Below are 24527 nucleotides of genomic sequence, written 5' to 3' on the forward strand. Positions count from 1 at the left end.
TTCCAGAGTCCAGGCTGTGTATGCACAAGGGTGGATGGAGATATAACAAATGTTACGAAATAGGAGTCCAGAAATAAAAGATTTAGCTTCGTCGTCACTTGATCGGCAACAAGGCTGTACTGTGAAGTTGGCCCTCGCTATAAAACGAGGCAAGAATGGTGTTTGCAGAAATGTTTGGTGTTGCGCTCATGCTAATTAAAACCACAGTGGGATGCTGATACCTAATGGCTGAAATGTAAAACTAGGAAATACTTAGTGTTGACAAGGAGATGAGGCAGTGGGGACTCTAGCGCACTCATGGATATGGGTGTCAGTTGGGACAACGCTTCGGAAAACCGTTCAACACATCTGTGTGAGGTGAACACACACCGGCTCCCACGATCCCACCCTTAGGTAGACACGCAAAGGCAATTCATGCCCTCATGCACTTGAATATAGACTTAAGACTGCCCGGCCCCCCAGTCATTTACAACGGCTGAAACCTGGCAGGATGCAAATGTAGAATCGATGAGTAAACAGAGAAAGTGCAGCTTATACCTGTCCATGTGGATGAGTCTCACCAACGTGGTGTGTTGTGTGAAGGAGGCCGGACAGGTCCCTTAGAGGATGGCTCCACTTACATAAAGAAGAAGTAATGCAGACTCGCACTGCGGTGTCTGGCGGTACCTACCTGTGTGGCCCCACGAGAGGAAAAGCAAGGAACCGACGACCCACCAAATCAGATAGAGCCCGTTATCCAAGGGGAAGGAGGGGGGGGCTGTGCCTGAAAGGGGGCTCAAGAGGTTTCTGGGGTCCTGACAATGTTCTATTGTATGACTCGGCGCTTACACATCGTTCACTTTATAATCATTCCTTAAATTCACGTTGACATCTAAGTAATTTTTAAAAATAATAAAATGTAAAAATACCACATAGGCACAGTGAATGGCCAATCAGAACATTTCACAAGGACTTCACGTGGAGACCCGCCGTCCGCGCCCCAGTGGGGAGGAGGCAGGTGGCCACATGGAATGGGCCAAATCAAACCCGGTGACCTGGAAAGGAAAACTCCCAGTGCGGAAAGAAAGGTCCAGGGAACAGACCATCCCTTTGTGAAAGATTTTACTTAAGTCCTGGCTGCAAAGGACCTGAGGAGCCCTCTTCCAGCCTTGGAAAGACCATTCAAACCCAAACTCCGGCTTTGGAAACCCTGCAACTTCTCTCTGTCCTTATTTCCATATCTGCCATCCCCTGTTGCTTACCCTCTCTTTGTCCCGCGGTCTGGCTCTCCCTCCTCCCTGGGTGTTAGTGAAGGGGGGGAGGTGGTGGTCTGGATACAACGTTGTTATTCAAGAACTGAATTATGCCCAAAACAAAACAAGCAAACAAATGGTGCTGGAGCCCGATCATTGGAATGGAGCCCTTACGTGTGCGATTCTCCTTGTGAGGTCAAGGGCATTTTCCCAGCAAACATTTTCCTCCTTCAAAAGACCATTTGGAAAATCTTAGAGGGGCACATTACCATTCCCAGAACAAGTGTAATTTTCATGGGTGATTTTGTTTCAAAGAGGAAACATTTTTCTAGCAGGGAACCAAATGCAGAGAGCGGTAGCAAGTTGGGTCTAATGACAAGCAATGTGAACAACATGTATAAATGTTTAATTTTGGCTCAGGCGTGCCAGATGCAAATTTCCTATTTCCTCAGGCAGTGCAAGTACTGATCACTTATATGATTACTTTGAAAAAGGGTCAACTTTTGGTTTAAGAAAACATTGCTGAAATATTAAATATTTATGAAACAGAGTTATTGCGGCGGGAGGCCGAGACCCACGCGGGTGGGGCTCGTCGCGAAATCCCGGCCACCGAGCCCGCTCTGCAAACCGCTCCCACGGTATTTCTCTTCTGGCTGTTGGCGGGGTCAGGAGCGGGACAAGGTCGTTCGTTCTCCCGGGGAAAAGAGAGCCAAATGTGGATTTTCCCTGAATCAATTGAGGCTGCAAGAAAAGAGTTTAAGTGAAGCGTTTGAGCAATGGTGCCGATTGCTTCAATTAGTTTGTTGGTATGAACTTGTGCTGAGGCCCATCATTCCGCCGTGAGAGGAGACGGTCTGGGTGTTCTCTGCCGCTGCTTTGCTCGTCGACACCGTAAATCTGGCAGAGGAAAGCTGTCGGCAGTGCACTACAAGACTATTTCTAGAAGGCCCCGCTGCCCCTTCCTACAGCCCGGGAACCTGGAAGGCCATTGGGCCATTCTGCTTCGTTAGCAAAGAGATTTCAGCTCTACTTCATGGTGAATTTGGGAAGGCGAGCCATGACCATTAATTTAAAATGTGCATAAAGTCCTCATATATATATGTACACACGAACCTACACCCATATTTCTACTTTTATGTACATTTGTAAAGTATGTTTTTTTTAAAGATTTTATTTATTTATTCATCAGAGACAAAGATAGAGAGAGACAGAGACAGAGACACGGGCAGAGGGAGAAGCAGGCTCCATGCAGGGAGCCCGACGTGGGACTCGATCCCAGGTCTCCAGGATCAGGCCCTGGACTGAAGGCGGCGCTAAACTGCTGAGCCACCTGGGGATCCCCTATTAATGGTTCTGTAGATGTCTCTCTATATTTGCATATATGTATAGATCATAGACACACGTGTAAGCTCATATATAAACTTATGTGTGTGTATATCATCTCTATATACTTCTGTGTGTATTTGTGTATATGTAATCTCTACACATTTGCATGTATCTATAATATATACATATTTATATGGTACATGTTACACATATACACGGGCCTATGCGTGTATGGATGTTTATAGCTAAAGGTGTGCAGACACACACCTGCACACGCACACTCACCATTGGCTTGGGACACGATGGGTGGATGGAGACGCCCTGCAGACAACGATGTCAATGTGACCTCTGCTGTGAGTTTCCTGATTCTCACGGGGACTGGGATCCAAGCTCTGGGCTGGCCTTGCTCAGAACGTGCGCCGTTTGTCCATGGCACTGGGTCTGAGGAGGAAATCAGGCCTTCCCGGCCGTTTAGGGCACTAGTGTCTTTGCCGAGGCTACCAGCTCCAGTCTAGACATCGGAGAGGCCTCCGTGAGGCTCCTTCTTCCTAAAGCAGGCTGTGTCCTTGCTGCTGGCTGTGGCAGGCCTCACCTTAGGGCCGTGTGGGTTAGTGACACATCAGGTGTTGCACGAGCGGCGATGCATGTTAGCACACCAGGAGACTCCCAATGTGCAGCTGTGCATCGGCCTCTCCCCGTTTAGTGACCTGCTGGATGACACGTCCTCTCTCTGAACTACCCGGCCCCTTGTCTCTGGCAGCTCAGCAGGGGGGGGCTGGGTGGCGTGACACCCAGTGCCCGGATGATGAAGCAGCTCTGCTCCCTGGTGGCGTCGGCCACAGAGATGCTCTTCTGTTTGTAGGATGCTCTGGAGCACCGCCCCCCCCCAGCCCTGTCCTCCCGTGAGCCACCGAGCAGCCTCTGACACTGTGCACCTGCTTTCGTCCTCAGAGATGGCCCCACGGAAAGAGACCCATGTGGTGAGCCACCCTGATGCGAATGTGTCCACATGAGGCGGCTCAAAACATCCTTGGTCTCACCGCTCATTGAGACCTGTCAGGGCTGAGCTTCCTGCAGTGATTTGGGGGATTTGGGGTTCTGTGGGGAACTGTTTTTGGGAGACTAAGTCTTCTCACCTCCTTCCCAGATGCCTCCATGAAGTTGCTGGGTTTCTTCAGCCAGGGTTGTGTGGTCACCTGCCGTGCCTCCCTCAGGTACCTTGTCCCTCACGGCGCTGTCCCCACCGCTGCAGACCCACTTCCCATATCCAGGGCTTCCCAGAGCTACCGGGGCCCCTGGGATGACCAGGTGTGCGGTTAGCATGTGAGTGGAGGGAAAGCCTGCTCTCGCGGGCGGCTCAGCAGTGGCACTGCTCGTCTAAAATCACCCTTGGCCAAGGGCTCTCAGGTCGTAGCACTGCCTGGGGTGCTGGAAATGAGTGGGTGCCTTCGGCTGTCCTAAGACCGAGGACGCCAGTGGCGTGTGAAGCCCAGAGGCAGGCACGAGGCTATCCTGTAATGCGCGGCACCCAGCCCGTAGGACCCCATCTGCTCTCAGGCTTCTCCCACACAAGCTGCTCCCTGGTGCACACGAGTCATTGTCACATTGCTGGACTCCATTTGCTCCTGTCCTCATGCAGTTCACAGGCATGCACTTTCTAGAAGGATCAGGCTTTCTCCCGAAAGCCATGGAGTGCCTGTGTCTCCCAGGCCTAGGCTGGTGTGGCAAAGGCTGCCGAATTCCCTGACTTATCCGGACTCTCCCGTGCCCCAAACCAGAGTGTGTCTTCCCGGCCACAGATGGAGGGAGCCCGACGTGCTCTGGTCCCTTTTTGCGGGTGTGAGCACCCAAATGCCAACTCACCTGATCCTTTCACGGAGGCAGCGCTCACTGGGTTTTCACAGAGGCCTCACAGTCAAAGCAGCTGCTGTCGTTTCTGCAGGCCGCGGCTCCCTTCCCCGACACCGAGTTCAGCTGGAGTTTGGAAGTATCAAAGAGCTGTATTTACAGGAAGGCCTTTGGCAATTGATACAGATAGTCCTGTATTTAAATAAGATTTGAAATGAGGGAAAGTGTAGTCGAAGTGCTGTGAACAAAACATAGGTTTGATTATAAAACCTTGTCAACACTCTCACGAGCCCGTGAGACTCGAGAAGCCTTCAAGAGGCACGACGAGAAATGCAGCAGTGAGATGAGATGTCCTTACAAAGACCTGGTTGGAGCGTCTGAAAATGTCAACTCTGCTGCCACAGAAGCACACTCCACCCCCCCCGCCCCCAACACCTCCTGCCATTGCGGCGCCCATGGAGGGCTCAGGCCTGGGCCCCCTGCGCGCTTCACCTCCGCTCAGTGGACCTTGGGCCCGGGGAACTGCGGGACGGCGGCCCTGCTGCAGGTGACGGCATCCTGCCCAGGCTCCGGCGTCCCTGGGCCCAGATGACGGGGGGCTGCCCTGTGGGAGAGAGGCGACCTCGGTGCGCCCCGTGGGGACTGAAGGGTGCGGAGTTTAGGCGCAGCTGCAGCCCTGTATAAAAATGCCTTTGTCTCCCTTCAATGAGTTTACCTACGAGGACTTTGTTTTCATGATCAAAATGGTTTTAACTTTTAATTTTGGAGTAATTTCAAATTTAAAAAAACAGTTTCTGGGGTAGTACAAAGAACTCCTGTCTCACTCCTGTCTCTTAATTTTTTTTATTTATTTTTATTTTTTTATTACCCCCTGTCTCTTAATTTTTAAAAGAACTCCCAATTTCACTAATAGTTAATATTTTGTCCTATTTACATAATCACTCTTTCCTCTCCTTAGTTTATGAAGAGTCTACAAGTCCAAACTGATATAATATTTATTTTAAAGATTTTATTTATTTATTCATGAGACACACAGAGAGAGGCAGAGACACAGGTAGAGGGAGAAGCAGGCTCCCTGCGGGGAACCGGATGCGGGATTTGGTCCTAGGACCCCAGGATCACGCCCTGAGACAAAGGCAGAGGCTCAACCCCTGAGCCACCCAGGTGCCCCAGATAATAATGGATTTTAACACATATTTTGAAAATTAAATGGCTTGAAATACTTTAATATTATTATTGATTTCAATGCTCAAATGGCCTCCCCTGTACTCAGCAGGAGCCCCTCAAGCCAGTTCCTCTGTGCACTCACAGGTTCCTAATACTTTTGGACCATTCCTTATTTTTTTTATTTATTTTTATTTTTTTAAATTTTTTTTGTACAAAAATATGTTGCAGGCTTAGATTATATTTTCCCTGACCCAGCCTAGGGATCAGTTACTTAGTAACTTATCGTGCTAGTGGAAACCCTATTTAGAAGCCAAGATCTGTATGCTAGATGGGCTCACTGCTAATGGGGTGTCCTTGGTTCTGTGTCTCTCAGCCGCCAAAACAAGGAAACACACGCTTGTCGTGGTCAATCTTCCATCTGTTTCTGCTTGTATCTACTTTGATGTCTCTAAGACCAGGAGCTCGTGCCCCCCCCATGGGGTTCCAACCCCACAGAGTGGGGTTCTTCCCAGCCTCCTACATTTCATGTTTGTGTCCTCCTCTGCCAACAGTAAGAAACCTAGCATCTCGTGTCATCATGATATTTGCTTAGTTGCTCAATCCTACAAATACAGAAAGCATTTTCAGAATTGCTAATTTATTCCACTGGGGAAAACAAACCTACTGAGGACTGCTTCTTCCAGTTTGTAACATCATACCCCGAATTACTAGATAATGAAATAAGATGTCCAAAACGATCAATCATTTTTAGCTTCAAGCAGCAAGAAGCACAGGGCCAACAAAATACCTGGAGGAAGGGAAGCAAACAAAGATAGCCACACCGTTCATAGCTTACTGCTTAGACGTTTCCAGGCTGAAATGCAGGGAAGTAGTGAATACCTGCCAGCACCCAGCAGCTTTGCTGAGGTGAGGACGCGGCGCCTGTAGCTCCGAGTGGCAGAGACCACTGGGATTTGTGGTGCAGACCAGCCGCACAGAGCCCCTGAGTCTGCGGGGATCTTCTGGGGTCTTTGCTTCCAGGCTCGTATGCGACTATGTGGGGGTACTTTTTCACAGGGTTGAGCCAAGAGCCACTGCAAAGCATTTAGGACAAAAAAATTATTGAAACTTCTATAAGAAATTTCATGTTCCACCAACAGTTTGAGAGGCCGACTAGTCCATGGGACATTGGGTAGAGCCCCTGGAGGAATATTGCCTTAGAAGTTAAGATAAGTTGCCTCTAGATGAGAGGCTGTTCTGGATTCTCTGCAAAAAAGCTTAAAAGTATACTTAAAAATAATCACTCTGATTTCAAGTAATATTGCTGCATGCCAGACCAAAATTCAGCACTCTTTAAGGCAATACAGCACCCAATGACATTAAAATTCGCAATGTCTGGCATCCAACTAAAATACCAGTTATGCAAATAAGCGTGAAAATGGAACCCATAACTGGGAGAAAATTCTATTGATAGAAACATTCTCAGAAATGACAGAGATATGGAATTAGCCGATAAGGGCATTAAAACAGTACGCGTGCACACACACGCACACGCATTGCTGAGCTTGAAGATGTAGCCATAGAAACTAAACAAAATGAAGCACAGAGAAAAGATAGAACAATTCACAGAGGATCAGAACATGTGAAAGAATATCAAGTAGTCTAAAATAATTATAATTTGAACCACAGAGAATAGAGAGAAAGGGGTGAAGGAAAATTATTTGAAGATGTAATAGCTGAAAAAAGATTTAAATTTGATGAATACTATAAACTCACAGATTCAGGGAGCTCATCTGATCTCCAGCAGGAGAAACATAAAACCACACCAGGTCACAAGCTGGTGAAAAGTAGAAATATTAAAAGTTGTTTATGTAAGAGAAATACAGGTACCTACTGCATAATTACATATGACATACAAAGACAAGAATGGTGACACACTTTGGATCAGAAACACTGCAAGCTAGGAGAAATTGGAGTGACATCTTTAAATACCAAAGAAGTTGTCTCAACTGGGGATATTATACCCAGTGAAGACATCTTTCCAAAGTGAAGGCGGGCTTCTGCTCCTCAGCATGTGCCCTAGAACCTAGCAGATCGCATTTCCCTTCAGAGAACAACTCTGATCCAGGACACGATACAAAGGTGATGCCTGAATGTGCTGGGAAGTAGACAGAAGTCGACAGAGTCCAGAGGGCGGACGCTTGCTCCAGGTGTAGAGACGTGGGATCATACGAGCATGTCTCCATCCCTGAGGCTCAGCCAGGGCTCAGCACAGCCCGCACATGGGTGTAGTGGCAGCACAGACTCACCTGGAAAACCTAAGACCTTTCTGGCCCTGCGAAGTTACAAACACCGCACAGATGGATAGAGGAGCTGTCGCAGGGGAGAGGCAGGGGAGGGGCCCCTAACTCTACCGAGATCTCTGAGCCTCAAGGCACACAGGTGCAGAGCAGACTCCGTGTAGCTCAGGTGAAGGCAATACACATGAGCGGAGGAGCTGCCTCCTAGGGAGAGTTTGCAGTTCAAACCCAGTCAGGGAAATGACCTGCTGAGAAAAAGAAAACAATGGTTTTCATATAAAATAACAGGTTCCGGATCTCAATATCTTCCCCTCATGATTTCCAAAATGCAATCCAGAATTATGTGACATATGAAAAAGTAAGAAAATGGAATATATTCTCAAGAGATGGGAAAACAAAATAATTTAACTAGAATCTGGAATGGACAAGATGTCAAGAATAGATCGTAATTATCCTAAAAGTAAAGTAAAACACATTTTAGTTTTACCTGCATTTATTCCTTCTGTAACACTCTTCCTTTCTTTGTGTAGATCTGAGTTTCTGACCTATAATTTTGCTTCTCTCAAAAGAACCTCTTTTAATATTTCCCACCAGGCAGGCCTAGCAGGCCATGAATTCCATCGATTTTCATTTGTCTGAGAAAGTCTTTATTTCTCCTTCACTTTAGGTGTTGATTTTGGGTATTTATCCTATGGTTGGTGTTCTCTGAGATTCTCAGATCTGTGGTTAGGTGTCTGTCATTGATTTTGGGAAATTCTCAACCATTACCCTTCAATTATAGGTCTTTCAATTATAGGTTCTTTCTCTCTTTCTTTGTATTCAGGTATCCTCATTATAAAAATGTTACCCCTTTGTAATTATCTCACAGTTCTTGGACGTTCTGTTTAATCTTTTCCAATCCTTTTTCCTCTCTGCCTTTTAGTTTTAGAAGTTTCTAATGATAGATCTTCAAACTCGCCGATTCTTTCCTCGGCCGTGTCCAGTCTAATGAGCCCATCAGAGGCATTCTTCATTTCCGTGACATTGTTTTCTATTTCCAGCATTTCCTTTCAACTCTTTATTATAGTTTATGGCTCTACTTCTATCACCTCCCTGTTCCTGTGTGCTGTCCAGTTTTCATTAGAGCTCCTAGCACATTAATAATAGTTATTTTAAGTTTCTAATAATCCCCCAGACCACTGCCACACCCAAGTCTGGCTCTGATTCTCAGTTTGTCTCTTTGGTCTGTGTATTTTGCCTCGTGGTATGCCTTGTGGTGTCTTGGAAAGTCAGGCACAATATCATATAGAAAGGGGATGGAGGTATTGTACGGTTTCTGTTTACCTGGCTAGGAATCAGAGTGTGTTCACGGTGTGCTACGGCCATGGTATCAGAAGCCAGATCTCCTCTGGTGTCCTTGTTCTTTTCTTCTCTGCTGCTTTGAGTTTCTCTGGAGAGTTTTCCTTTTAAAATCTTTTAAAAAAGATTTTATTTATTCATTCATGAGAGACACTGAGAGAGAGAGAGAGGGGCAGAGACAGAGACACAGGCAGAGGGAAAGGCAGACTCCCTGCAGGGAGACCAATGCGGACTTGATCCCGGGACTCTAGGATCACTCCCCGGGCTGAAGGCAGGCACTAAACCGCTGAGCCACCCAGGTATCCCCTCTCTGGAGATTTTTCAAGCAGGGTCTGGAGCTTTCAGTTCCTTTAGGTATAACCCCTGTGTTCCAGAGGAGGGTTGTAGATATGGTGCAGAGGCTGCCTACAAAGGTGTAGGCCGGTGCTCTGTAGTCCTGTGATTAGGGCCCAGCCCTGAGTTGGGTATTTTCTTTTCCCCAGGTTGGTTAGGCTTTAGTGGAATTAGGTTAGGCTCAGGCAAAGCAGTTTTCCTTGAGGGGAAGCCTCTTAAGGAGAATAGAATGTACTGGGCATACTTCAAAATGGACAGCTTTGCCTACCCCCTGTGGGAGGCAGCGGGGGCTTTTTTTGCTGGATATAGAACTCACAAAAGTATGCTCCTCCCAAAACTGAGGCTTCTTTCATGGTAATTATTTTTTTTTAAAGATTTATTTATTTATTATAGACAGAGAGAGAGAGAGAGAGAGAGAGAGAGAGGCAGAGACACAGGCAGAGGGAGAAGCAGGCTCCATGCCAGGAGCCTGACGTGGGACTCGATCCCGGGACTCCAGGTTCATGCCCTGGGCCAAAGGCAGGTGCCAAACTGCTAAGCCACCCAGGGATCCCCTCATGGTAATTATTATGTTAAAATTTCTATTTATTTTTCTTCTTGAAGTATAATTTTGTTTAATTAAGGAAAAGCTCTGTAGAGAACTAGAAAGACTGTAACTAAAAGAAATATCCAGAAGATGGGCATAAGAGCCCAATGGATAAGACAGGATGGAGCAAGTGATCTTGAAGACTTCAACAGAAATTATGCAAGGGCAGAGCAAATAGTTTTCTGTCTTTTTAAAGAATAAAGCCTGACTGCCTTTCTAGATTAAACCCGAAGTTTCCCCGTACATATAGTTGGATTGCCAGAAGGAGAGAAAAAGAGAGAATGAGACACAAATATTCAAAGATCTAGTGTCCAAATATTCTACATCTGATGTAAAACAGAGCGATTCTAAACGAGTGCCAAGAAGAAATAACACAGAAGCCCCTGATGAAGTGAATCGTTATCAAACTGTTAAAACTGAAGATAAAGAGCAAAATCTTGAAAGTGAGTAGAGAAAAATTGCATGTTACTTACAAAGGAGGTATGATGCAATTAACGGCTGGCTTCTCATCATGGACAATGTGGGGCCAGGAGACAGAGCAGCATTTATAAAATGCTGAAAGCAAAAAAATAGACTCTATTCAGTGTTCTGTTCTTCAAACATTGTTCGGTGAAAACATTTTTCAAAATTAAGGTAAAATAAAGACATTTTCTGATAAAAGAAACTAAAAGAATTTGCTGCCAGGAGACCTTTGCTGGAAGAAATGCTGACCTAAGTTATTCAGTCTGAAAGGAAACGCCACTGGGTAGAAAATTGGATCTTTCAAAAAGAATGAAGAACATTGGAAATGGTAACTATCCTGGGTGTATTTCAAAACTGAAGAAAGTGCACCACAAACACTGAACATTATGCAAAGTTAGATGATTGACCTAGATCCTGGGGACCCTAGGATGGAACACAGACTGTGACAAGTGTCCCTAACCACCCAACCATGTTGGGTGTCCACACCGAGGGTGGTGGGGAGAGAAGCAATGCACGCCGGTAACTGGTGTTTGCACTGGAGACTGTAAGCATCAAGATGGAAAGAACCAGACGGAGGCACCGTAGTCTGGCAGGCACCTTCCCTTCTCATATGGCATCGTTTCACCCACCTGAGCCGCGTCACGTGCCTGCTGGGGTTGACCAAGTGAGTGAGCAAACTGTAGATAAAGGGAGCCAAGTTTCTCGGTGTGAGAAAGGAAAGTGCAAGTAAGTAGGAGGAAAAGCTACATGCAGCGACCCCTGTGGTGTTGAGGGAGAGTCAGAGGTACCAGGGGCTCGTGTTTATTTTCACATTTGTGCAGAAAGACGCAGAGCTAGGGATGGCACGCGGGCCACTCAAGAAGATAAATCGTATTATAGTTGTGTGGCTAACCAGTCCTCAGAGGATGCATCTACTCAGTTTGATAAGGGCCACATCTGGCCTGGCTGCTAGAGAACCAGTATTTGAGGGTGTGCTGTTGAGTGGGTCAGCAAAACCACACTCACTGGGTTGCATCCAAGACCTTGTCTTTGGTATCCCCCAAATTAAGAAAAACTACCACTCTATGGGAAGCAGGAATTGGAGCTCTTAAAGACATTGCCCAGAAGCCTCCAGGGTCTACAGAAAAGCAATAAAGAGTTGATTTTCATCCTTTGTGCCAAATGGAGTGAGTCAAAGAGAAGGCATGTTGACATCACAAAGCAGAGACTATTTTTAAATGTTTATTTCACTTTTTAAAAAGATTGATCAGATGTAAATATTAGGTAGCAGAATCTTGAGAAAAATTATTTTACTTTTTTGATAATTAAATGATCTTCAAGAATGTAACAACAATACATGAATAAATGCTCATAAAACATTAAAAACACATATACAAATATGTTATTTTTGTTTACATAAATGAGATAATACAATGCTTATTTTTCTGTGACCTGTCTTTACTACTTAGTAATAAATATTTTGGATTATTTAAAAAAAAAAAAAAGAAGAAGAAGATAAATTGTGACGTGTGAGTAACTCTTTGACAACTGGCTCCCCGAAGCTCAGCTGTGTAGGGTTGGCCAGTCCCCGTGGTGTGATAGTCCCACTGCGGCTAATTTTGAGTCACCAACATGATGTTGCTTAAGCCATGTTGGGAGGAGAGGTGCTGAGTTAACTCTCTTGAGCCAGTAGTGTTGGTGCCCACACTCTGCTGAAGAGTAACCATACCTGGGTTGCAAAATTCTCAATAGGTTTTAGGGGGTTACAAAAGTACATAGTAAGTTTTCTAACACAAGCAAATTGAACGAGTAATCAAAAATCGAAGTACATCTGGGAAAATCCCAAAATTTTTAGAATTTAAACATTCTCTTTGTGTGTGCTTGTGTTGGCGGGGGGAAGTCAAGAAAGAAATCACGGGAGAAATAAAAATAACTGGAAAAAATACATCCAACTCAATTTATGAGGCTGGTGTTACCTGTTACCAAAATTTTCTTTTAAGAAAGTAAAGATACCCCAAAGATACAGATGCAGTGAAACGCCGGACACCTGCACCCGATGTTTATAGCAGCAACGTCCACAATAGCCAAACTGTGGAAGGGGCCTCGGTGTCCATCGACAGATGATGGATCAAGAAGCTGTGGTCTATGTGGGATATTCCTCAGCCATTAGAAACGACAAATACCCACGATTTGCTTTGACATGGATGGACCTGGAGGGTGTGATGCTGAGTGAAGTAAGTCGATCAGAGAAGGACAAACATTATATGGTCTCATTCATTTGGGGAATATAAAAATTAGTGAAAGGGAATAAAGGGAAAGGAGAGAAAATGAGTGAAAATATCAGTGAGGGAGACAAACCATGAGAGACACCTAACTCCGGGAAATGAACAAGGGGTAATGGAAGGGGAAGTGGGCAGGGGGTTGGGGTAACTTGGTGATGGGCAATGAGGGGGGCTCTTGGCGGGATGAGCACTGGGTGTTATGCTATATGTTGGCAAATTGAACTCCAATAAAAAAATTTAGGGCATCCCTGGGTGACGCAGCGGTTTAGCGCCTGCCTTTGGCCCAGGGCGCGATCCTGGAGACCCGGGATCGAATCCCACGTCGGGCTCCCGGTGCATGGAGCCTGCTTCTCCCTCTGCCTGTGTCTCTGCCTCTCTCTCTCACTGTGTGCCTATCATAAATTTAAAAAAAATAGTTAAAATGTTAAAAAAATTTAAAAAAAGAAAGTAAAGATACAAACCAATCTTCCCTGTGAACATATATGCAGAAACCCTCCACAAAATAATAGTAAGTTGAAGCCTGCCTTATATCAAGAGATATTTCAGTCTGATCAAGTGAATTTTATTCCATGAATTTAAGGATGGTTTAGCATTGAAAAATTAATCAAGGTAATTCACCATAATTATAGAGGAAAAATGAAAACCATATGATCATCTTAAAAGATGCAGAAAACACATTTGACAAAACTCAACATCCATGCGTAATAGACACTCCTACAAGCCTAGAAATAGGAAGGGGCCCTCTTTGGCTCGATTAGCAGTGGGTAGAAAAACCTACAGCCAGTGTCATCCTTCATGGTAAAAGACTGAACTCCACCCCTGCCCCCAAATTGCTAGTATAATGGAGGGAGAGAGAGAAATAAAATACGAAAAGTCATTTACATTGGAAACCAAGGACTAAAACTCTCTTTATTCACAGAATATGTGACTTTTAAAAAGAAATCTTAATGCATTTACAAATTTAAAAAAAGCTACTAAAATTAATGAGTGGATTTAACAAGGTCACAGGATCCACACACACAAAAAAATTGCATTTTTATATTTTAGAAATAAACAATTATGAATTAAACGTTAGGGATACTATTTTCTAGAGAAAACAAAAAATGAAATAAAGTGAATAAAAAAGATGTTTATATTAAACACCCGCATACCCATCCATGTACCCCCCAAACATGAAAATACTTAAGAATGAAGAACATGCATGGGAGATTTGTAGGAGGAAAACAACAAAATACTCCTGATAGAAAGTACAGAAGCCCTGGGTACCTGGAGAACTGATACTGTGTTCATATCACAGAAAGTTCCATGTTGTTAAAATGTCGGTCTCTCCCCAGTTGATCTATAGATTCACACAAGTTCAGTTAAAACCCCTGCAGGCTTTATTTCCTAAAATTCCTGTGGAAATTCAGAGGGCTTCCAAAAACTTCAGGAAAACGTAAAAGAAAGAGGAATCATGCTACCTGATTTCAAGTTTACTACGGAGGCCAAGCGTGGTGCTGGCATACAGACGGACCCCAGCATCCAAGGGGCGGGATGTAAATGTGGTTGCTTATATATATGGTTGGTTGATTTTCGGCAAATTTGCCAAAGCAGTGAAAAAGCAGGAAAAGGTTGGGCTCTTCAGCAAATGTGCTAGACTGTGTGTGTGTGTGTGTGTGTGTGTGAACACGAAATATATAAAAGTTCCTAAGAAAGCATTGATGACAATTTTTTGTGACCTTGGAAGTAGACAAAGGTCTATTTCTTTGTTTCTTTTTTTTTTTTTAAGGTTTTACTTATTCATGGGAGACACAGAGAGAGAGGCAGAGACCCAGGCAGAGGAAGGAGCAGGCTCCCTGCAGGGAGCCTGATGTGGGACTCGATCCCAGGACCCCGGGATCACGCCCTGAGCCGAGGGCAGATGCTCCACCACTGAGCCACCCAGGCGTCCCAACACAGGTTTATTTCTTAGCACACAGAGAGGACAAAGGATAAGAGAATAAAAATACGTAAATTTGACCTCATAAATGTTTTTTAAATTGCTTTTCAAAAGATGTCGTAAAGAAAATAAAACGGTGAGCCCCACACAGGAAGAAAATATTTGCAAAACACATCTGATGAAGCTGCATCAACGATATGCAAAGAAATCGTACAGCTCAGTAGTAAGACAAAAAATAAAGATTTTTATTTATTAGTTGAGAGAGAGAGCCCCAAAGGACAGGGAGGAGCAGGGGGCCTGACACGGGGCTCCATCCCAGGACCCCAGGATCCTGACGTGAGCCGAGGGCAGATGCTTCACCGACGAAGCCCCCCAGGTGCCCCCATAGGGGAGATTTTAGAAATAGCCCCGAGTGGAGAGAAACCAAGTGTGTCCACCTGCGGGTAGAACCAACAGGCTGTGGAATACCTGGCGGGGGGCAGCACCCCTGGGCCACAAAAGGAACAAGGTACCGATTGGCACATCAGCACGGGGGAGCTCCGGCGTGGTGTGCGGGGCGAGCGGACCAACCAGACGCGAGGGATCCGTACCAGGTTATTACAGATCCGTAAAATGCTGGAAAAGCCAAAATTAGGGTGATAGAACAGTCGTGGCCTCCAGGGAGGGTTAGGGGGCCAGTCTGACTGCACAGAGGAGAGGATTCTAGACAAGGGGGTGCTCTGTATGGAGACTGTGCTGGTTGCTAAAAACAAAAACTATGCACTTGTCAAAACTCACTGGGCTGCCCACGTAAGGTCGGCGACTTCGCTGTGTGTCCGTCACGCTTCGGGGAGACTGATGGAGCCTATGAAGCAAAAATAACCCTGCGGCCAAACCCCGCCGAGCCGGTCGTCCGCGTCCCCCGCCGTCGGTCCGGGCGGGCGGCCACCGGGAGTCCTGCCCCTCGTCCTGGTCACTCGCCCAGGAAGCGCTCGTCACACTCCTCCCGGGGCCAGACCTGGAGAAAGTGACAAGTTTGAGCCGCTCAGGGACCAGTGCTGCTCCCGGGGTTGGAGCCAGGAGCACGCCCCCCCCCCCCCCCCCCCCGCCGGCGGCTCTGGGATCCGGTCAAGGCCGCCAGCGCTGCTTCGTCCGGGCGGCCCCTCTGCGTCGGGGGAAGGTCCCCGGCGTGTCCCCAGGCCATCGTCGCTGGGGCTGCAGGTGGGGCGCAGGAGCCCCAGCGGATGTCGGAGAAGAGGAGCCCCTTCCCGTGGCCGGGGTCCACGTCGCACGTTCCAGCCCCGCTCAGAGAGCAGCAGCCTGACCTCCTGGGTTCCCTCCTGGCCATGGTGCCCCCGTGTTGCTGACGACACATGCGTCCTCGCCTGCTCCCCTGGGGTCTCTACGCTCAGCTCTCGCTGGGGGGCTGCCCGGTGTCCAAGCGGGGCGAGCTGGGGGGCACGGCCCCCACCCTGCAGCGCCAGCCCCCACCGCCTCGCCCGTCCCTTGGCATAGCAGCCCTGGGGCCACTCCCACGGGGGTCGAGGGGCCGCGAGCAGGACCTGCCTGGCCCAGGGCCGAAGTGACGGAAGGCAGCTCGGGGCCCCGCAGGGGGCTTACGCTGCGAGGTGCCCGCCAGGGGCCACCCCCTAGGTCGTCTCTGTGTGCCGGGGGCGGTGGGGGGGATCTCAACATCCTCAGACCAAACGAAGTCCGTTCGTGTTCCCCCGAGGGTGCCGTCCTCTGGGAAGAGGGAGCCAGGCGGCCTCAGCGGGGTCGGCGGCCCGTCGCGCAGCAAGTCCAGGACCCGGCGCTCGCACCGCGGTCAGACCCGATGTCGGGGAGCCCGGGCCCTGGCGCCTCACAGACCCGGGGGCAGCGGGGGCTGCGCGGGGCGCTGCGTATTCTCAGGCCAGGGATCCCCAGGACCCCTGGGCTCTGAGCTGCGCCGCAGCCGTGCGGGGGCCATCCCATGCAGCAGCTCGCACCCATCAGACAGAGACATTTAATCCAGACGTGAGGCTTAGCTTGCAGAATGCACTTTGGCCCAAACTCTTATTACCATGCGGCTTGTGCACCTTCCCGCAGGTAACGGGGTCTCTGGGCCCGGGGGCCTCTCGGAGCGCCCCGCCTGTGGCTCCCAGCCTCGGTCCAAGGTGACAGGAGGAGCATCGTGACCTGGGCCATGCACAGGGGGAGTTGGGAGCTTGGAGGGTTGCAGATTTGGCTGCACTAGAGACGATGATCTAAAGACACAAAACTAGAGAATTGGGGATTTTCTGGCATCAGTAGGTGACATTAGGAATGTCCCCATCCAGAGTCCGGAGAGGGCCCTCCAGCATCTGTCTGCATAGGGTCGAGCACAAGCCACGTTCAGAGGAAACCCTCCGAACCCCTCCTTGTCGCGGTGTGTCCCTGGTGACCTACGGAGCTGAGAATACCGTCCCGTCTCCGTCCCTAACCCACGTCCCCTTCACCGCGTACCTGCCGGCCGGGAGGACTTCTGGTAGAAGGCGGCGCTCAGCCTCATTAAGGAAGTGACCAGGGCAGAGGGAGAGGCAGTCCCGGGCCTGACGGGGCTCTCGTGCCCCCGTCCCATTGCTGGCAGGCACCGCCCCGGGGCGGGGGGCAGAGCCGAGACCCCGGGCGTTCACCGTGTGTCTGAGTGGCCGTCCCGTGCCCACCTAGCCCAGACAGTGGCCATGAGGGCCGATGCTGCCAAGGCCAGCCAAGATGGTATTTGGGGTTTAAAAGGCGAGCCCCGAGGTAATGAAGCATGGGGATGAAAGAGCAGTGGCTCCCACCAGACCAGATGAGGCTTCCTGTTGGAAGGGGCTGGAAAACCAGGAGGGGAGAGCGTGGCTGTTTCCTGGTGCTTCAGCTAAACGTCACCTGCCGTTAGGACTCCCGGGAGGTGGGACCCGGGGACGCAGGCTGGGCCACCCTTCCCCGGCTGCCGGCTGTCCCCGGCCCCACGTCAGGCTGGAATTCCCACAGAAGCTGGCTGGGAGCCACATGCTCAGTGGACCTGGCACAGCTTCACGGGGCGGCGGGGGGTGGGGGGGAAGCGTCTCAGGAGTTTCTGTGTCACTACAGGCGTGCAGCAGGGCCGAGGGGGGGGCCCTCAGAGCCCTTGGGGCTGGTGGGAGGGGCACATCGGGTGACCCAGAGAGGGGCGCCACGGGGCCCGGCCGTGGGTGCAGACGGGTGGCAAGGGGCACCAGCCGGTGGCCATCAGGCCCTATCTCCCTGGTGCCCGCTGGTGGTGCAGACTGGGCCCTGCTCCCGATGCCAGGGCGGCGGCCATGGGTGCCTAGAACACAGGTTGTCTCGGGAGAAGGACCCTCCTGATGACATAGATGGTCCGAAGACAATGGCTATTGAATGGGAAAGGGAAAAAAAATTCACTTTGAAATTGGAAAGATCCAGAAATTGCCGAGGAAATGAAGCTTTGAAGACTTGAGTATTTTCTGGTAGAAATACGATTATGGGGATCCCTGGGTGGCGCAGTGGTTTGGCGCCTGCCTTTGGCCCAGGGCGCGATCCTGGAGACCCGGGATCGAATCCCATATCAGGCTCCTGGTGCATGGAGCCTGCTTCTCCCTCTGCCTGTGTCTCTGCCTCTCTCTCTCTCTGTGTGTGACTATCATAAATAAATAAAAATTTAAAAAAATTAAAAAAAAAGAAACACGATTATGTTGTGTCCACTTGCGTTCTGTGGCTGCGAGCTGTTACAGCCACCCTACGTACGTTCCCTCCGATTACCCCGCCCTGACCCCTGCGCCCTCCCTCCGCGCCAGCCCCCCAAGAACTGTGGGGTTAAGAGATGCTTCTGGCAACATCTGGTCTCTGCTGCTCCCCAGGGACTTCGATGCACCCTGCGTCCCACTTGGCCTGCAACGTTCTAGGCTCAAGGGACAAGACAGTGTCAAGATTTGACTTGTGAAAGGAAAGCCCCCTGCCCCTGGTCCCGTGGGGTGGCGAGCCTGGTCCGGGGCCGCCCGCTGGCTCAGGGCCGGGGGCAGGGGCGAGCCGGACTCCTTGCCTGGAGCCCCCAGGCCCGTTTCCTAGCCGACAGTCAGGCTGTTGGACATCACTGTTGCCTTCGCCGAGAGCTGCCACACTTCAGGACGAGATGTGGGTTTAATTGAGCAGCAAAGCCCAGCAGGAGAGTGATCGATTTTATGAAATCCACAGACGCAGGGCACTGACTCCGAAGGACGCGGCGGCGGCGGTCACACGGCTCCTCCAGCCCAGCTGCGCGGACGGGGGAGGGAAGAAATAGCATTTCTCAGCAGAAATGTCTAACTGTTCCCTTCTAGAATCAGCCCAGCGATTTCATGGGATGTTAACCAATTAATATTCCTTGAGCCTCCCTATGTCAGGCAGAGCAGGGGCGTGTGCACGCGTGTGTGTGCATGCACGCACATGTATGTTGTTCCCAATAACCACGTGGAAAAAATGACCTGTTTAATGACTTTTTTCCCACCCAGAGTAGTATATGAGGAATTGTGGGGGCGTCTGGGTGGTTCAGACGCTGAAACCAAGCGTCTTGATTGGTTTCAGCTCAGGTCATGATCTCAGGGTCTGGAGACCGAGCCCCACGTCGGGCTCCACGCTCAGCAGGGAGTCGGCTTGAGATTCTCCTCCTCCCTCTGTGCCTTCCCACAATGCTCTTGCTCTCTCTCTCTCTCAAATAAATAAATCTTTAAAATGAAAAAAAAAAAAGTACATCGTGGCATGAGCGTGGTCAGAGGACGCAGTGGTGACGTCACTCTGGATGAGCTGTACAGCCGAGAGGGAAGAAGACGAGACAACCTGCCGGGTGGGCTCTCTGACGCTCTCCTCCTGATATGGGCGTCCCAGGTCGCAGCTTCTCGTGTCTGTCTTCCTCCTCCTCCTCCTCGGGGAGCTGCTCCCTGTCTGCTGGCCCTGGTCCCGAGTGGACGCACGCACAGGGCTGTCCGTGTGGCGGATTTGGGCATCTAGCCACCATCACCTCCTCGCGGCCTAACCACGGGCAGGACACTCATTGTACTGAGCTTTGCTTCACTGCACTTCACAGACACTACGTGTTTTACAAATGGGAGGTTTGGGGCGACCCTGCGTCGGGCAAGTCTAAAGGCACCTTTTTTTTTTTTTCAAATGCGTTTGCTCACCTGGTGTCTCTGTGTCATGTGTTGGTAGTTCTCACAGCATCTCTCAAACTTTTCATGATTATTGTACTTGTTATTCTGAACTTTGATCCGTGAATATGACTCGCTGAAAACTTGGATGGTTGTTGGCATTTTTTTAGCAAGAGTATGTTTTATTATTTTTAAAGATTTTATTATTTATTTGAGAGGAAGAGAGATGGACAGACAGAGAGAGAGCACGCACACAGGAGCGGGAAGAGGGAGAAGCAGATGCCCCGCAGAGCAGGGAGCCCGACATGGGGCTCGATCCCGGGACCGGACCCCGGGATCATGACCTGAGCTGAAGGCAGACACTTCACCCACTGAGCCCCAGGTGTCCCAGGAATGAAGTACTTTTATTTTATTTTTTTAAGATTTTATTTATTTATTCAGAGAGAGCGAGAGAGAGAGAGAGGCAGAGACCCAGGCAGAGGGAGAAGCAGGCTCCATGCAGGGAGCCCGATGCTGGACTCGATCCCGGGTCTCCAGGATCACGCCCTGGGCTGCAGACGGCGCTAAACCATTGCACCACCGGGGCGGCCCATGAAGTACTTTTAAATTAAGGTCGTGCATTGTTATCTTACATGTAGTGCCGTTGCACACGTAATCGCCGACTGGATTGTGTGAGCCCAACAGTCCAACGCAGTGGGAAACCAGAAGGTGGTTTGACTCTGTATTGTGACGTCTGCTTCCTTGCGGTGTGTGGAGCCGGACCCAGCGACTCCCACTGGCCTGTGAAGCCTGACAGGGCGTGCGTCCCGCAGGAGGCTCTGCTGCCTTCCTGTGTCCCAGGGACACCTGGCTGGCTTGGGCAGTTCCTGACCTGGACGTGTGAGTGTGTGTGAGGATGTGTTTGTAGGAGTGTGAGTGTGCTTGAGAGCGAGTGTGTGTGAGTCAGAGGGAGGGTGTGATGTTGTGTGTAGGAGTGTGTGTGTATGTGTAGGGGCACGAGTGTCCTTGAGAGCGAGTGTGAGTCAGAGTGACTGTGTGACAGTGAGCATGTGTAGGAGTGTGTATGAATAGGGGTGTGAGTGTGCACGGGTGTGTGAGTGTGAGTCAGAGTGAGCATTGATGGTGTGTGTAGGGGTGTGTGAGTGTGCTTGAGAGCGAGGGTGTGTGAGTCGCATGTGATGGTGTGAGTGTGTAGGGGAGTGTGAGTGTGCACAGACACCTGTGAGACCGTCGGTGACTTTACAAGTAGCCCGAGCAAGAGTCCTTCGCCGGTGGGCCAGGCGTGCTCTCAGTTCCCCTCAACGGGCAAGGGTAGGGAGCCCTTCGTAACTAAATGCTCCTCGTCGGGAGCTGACCTTAGGGAGCTCTTCCATCCACACTCGTTCACCCAGGGCTTCTGAGGGTGCTGGCCCGGCGCGGGGGCAGGCTGACAGATGGGGCTAAGTCAGGTTTCCACACCTCGGGAACGCACAGCAGGGAGACCCTCGAGGAGACCAGGGGCTGGCGGGACTTGCGGTGGGCTCCCGAGGAGGACATCGCTGGCTGTGCCGACCAGGGCCTCGGCCGGGCATGGGGAGCTGCAGGGACACACTTGGGAGGAAGCTGGGACTCAGCCGTGGGGCTGGGCACCACTTTTCACGTGCTCCTGACTTAGAGATGCTGTTGCAAGGTGGGATTGGGCGGGGCGCGGGGCAGGGGGGGATGAGTACGTCTCTCTTCACGTTGTCCCGTCATTTGCTAGAGAAATGGCTCATTTCTGTCTGGGCTCCAGTGCTCAGCCCGGAGGGTGAGGCTGCACTAGGCTGGAGGCCCAGGGCCCCTGCCCTCCTGGAAGCTGGCGGCCTCCGGGGGCTCCTTCCGTCCCCCTGAGAAGCCCTGCGTCCTGTGGCACGTGCTCCGTGGGTGATGTCCTAGCACATTCCACAGCCGACTCGCCCCAAGGTGCCCTATAGGGAGAAAAGGTTAAAGGTTAGAGCACAGTCACAATCCTCCCTCTGCCCTTCCTGTGTCTTAGGGCGCAGACGGCAGCTGCCTTGCTTCAGTGACGCACCAGGCGTTCCGTCCTGGGGAGCACAGGCCGGGGTGCGGGCGGAGCCCCGGACAGCCCGGGGAGACCTGCTCTGCCCCAGGCCCGCTCTGTCCCGCGCACACAGTGCTCCTCTTCCCAGATGTGTGGACTTCAGAGTGTGTCCATCAGGGGTCTCCAGAGACAGAACCAATAGGATGTGAATATATACATATATGGGTTTCCCTCTCTATATAATATATAATAGGTAATGTAACACTAACATATCACACATATTGCAATATATAACATATATAAAATATGTATGTCAATGTATAATTAATATGTAATATAAAATCTGTATCTTAAAATATATATAAAAAATAAAAATTAAAAAATATATGTATTTATATAAATATATATAAATTTTTATATATAATATACAAACATAAATTTACAATATATAAAGTGTGTGTGTGTGTGTATATATATATATATATATATATTTTTTTTTTTTTTTAAGGAATTGGCTCACATGATTGTAGAAGCTGGCAAGTCCAATCTATAGGTTCAGGACCCAGCAAAGATCAAGGTCAAAGACGGTCTGCTGCAGAGCACCTACTTGCTCTGGAAAGGTCAGTCTTTTGTTCTATTCAGGCCTCCATGTGACCGGGTGGGGCCCACCTGCCCGATGGAGGGCCTTCTGCTTGACTCAAAATCCAACAACGTAAACGTTAATCTCATTCAAAAACAGCCCCAAAGACATACCCACAGTAATGTTTGACCGAGTAACTGGGCACCGTGGCGTAGGTGAATTGACATGTCAGATTAACCATCCCACTGAGGAAATTTAATGGGAAATGTAGGGCACCAACCTGGGGCATTAATGTCACCTGGCACTCATTCTCCTGCTCGCTGAGCTCCCGGCTGTGAGCCCTGGGGTTGGGGAGGCAGTTAGAAGGGGGTTGGGACGGTCCTTACAGGTCCCCAGTGCCAGAGGCATCCATGGGGTTGTCGCAGGAGGTGAAGGTGAGGACGTTGGCTCCGTCACCTTGAAGGTCTGCTCAGTTCAAGAAAGAATTGAAATCCCAACACAGGTGCCCATGGAAAGAAGTGGTTCTGGTGACTCCCTGGAGTAATGGCACCAGAACTGATGCCATAGGAACCAGGGTCTTCCTGGGACCTCGCTGCTGTCGGAGCCACCTGACTTGGGCTCTGTTGCACTGGCAAGCACAGGTAGACTGTACCCAGGACATTTGTGCCATAGAACGTCTTGGCAGCGTCCAGATGGGGATGGCCTAGGTAAGCCAGGGATGTGCACCCGAGGCTAATGCAGCAGGTGGCCTGAGGCTGACCTGCCTGTGTCTCTCCACATTGCCCCATTGGCGGCTTGGGGACTTTGGGCCGGTCCTTCCACCTTGCCTTTCCCTTTTGCTGTAGGGGCTGACATGGTTCTTCAGCTGAGCTTGATTCCATTAAAAAGTATTTGTTGCGCTCCACGATGGGTAGGGTGGCATCCTCAGTAGTTGAGTTATTCTTACCTAATTAATCTAAATGCGGACTGATCGTCAAGGAGGAGTGACGGACAACCCCTATGTCATGTATCCCTGCCCCAAGGTGGGCACTGGTAGACAGAGGGCAAGCTGCCACCACCGTGGGCTTCTTCCTTCAGGGGCTTGTAGGTGTTTGCGGCAAACCCCATTGAAAGCTTCTTTATCGCTTTTCTTGGAAATGCAATGCCTTTGTCCCATTAGGTCAGGGAGCAGATGTTCTAAGGCCCCTGCCACTTACAGCATTTTCAACGTCGCGTGGCTTCGTGGGCAGGCTAGCCCGTGCTCTCATGTCAAGGATCCCTGGGTGCGCCATGAATCACATGGGAACGGCTTAAGAAAGAAATGATGCGATTTTCTGCCAGAGGCATCCTCCAGGAGCCAAAAGCTTGTATTTTTCTACGAGGTAAGAGGTTTTAGTTGTTCACAAATAACCGTCTGTATCCATCTTAGAAATAAAAAGGCAGGTGCCTCTTAAGATCAGGGTCTTTGGGGTCAGAGAGTTCTGGAAGTGAACACGGTTTCCATCGTTGCTTCGGTTGCTGACCTGAAGTAAGTTCTTGAAGACCTCCTCGTACGCAGAGGTTATACCAGGAACTCTCCAAGTGCCATGAGGGTCCAGCGAGGTCACGCGCGCGCAGCCAGCCCTGCTCCAGCCCGTGCAGTTAATGCTCCGGAAAGGCTGGGATTTAGCGCATCGTGTTATTCACTGCATCTGAAGTTATCTTCCGACCCTAGAATTCGGGGCTGGTTTAAGCATCTGTAGGTATTGATTCACCTTTGCTCTTTCAGGGGCGAGGGTGGGTGGTCCGGAGCCGGCACTGAGACTGCGGGCACAGACAGGCCTCACGGCTCCTCTGGACCAACCGTAGTATCCTCCAACTCAGACCCCTCGTACCTGGGACGTCTGGACGTTTGCCTAACCAGGCACGAGCGGGACGTGCATTTCCGTGAACCTCTCTCGGGGATGACCGGCAGGGTCACTGTGGAGGTGCACGGCTGTACACGCCCACACGGACAAAGCCACGAAGGGGCAGCCGTGTTTTCTTGGATCGGGGTTAACCGTTTCCAGAGTCCATCCACCATCTACGCTGCGTCGCTCCAGTGGGTTCCATGA

General features: G+C 49.8%; 1 long non-coding RNA gene across 1 annotated transcript in view; it reads left to right on the forward strand.

The window, feature by feature from the left end:
- The window catches only part of LOC140595750 (uncharacterized), a 291467-nt gene that overhangs the window by 229612 nt on the left and 37328 nt on the right, over nucleotides 1–24527 (forward strand). The window lies entirely within an intron of this gene.

This window comes from Vulpes vulpes, chromosome 15, assembly GCF_048418805.1.
Source record: "Vulpes vulpes isolate BD-2025 chromosome 15, VulVul3, whole genome shotgun sequence".
Taxonomy (NCBI): Eukaryota; Metazoa; Chordata; class Mammalia; order Carnivora; family Canidae; genus Vulpes; species Vulpes vulpes.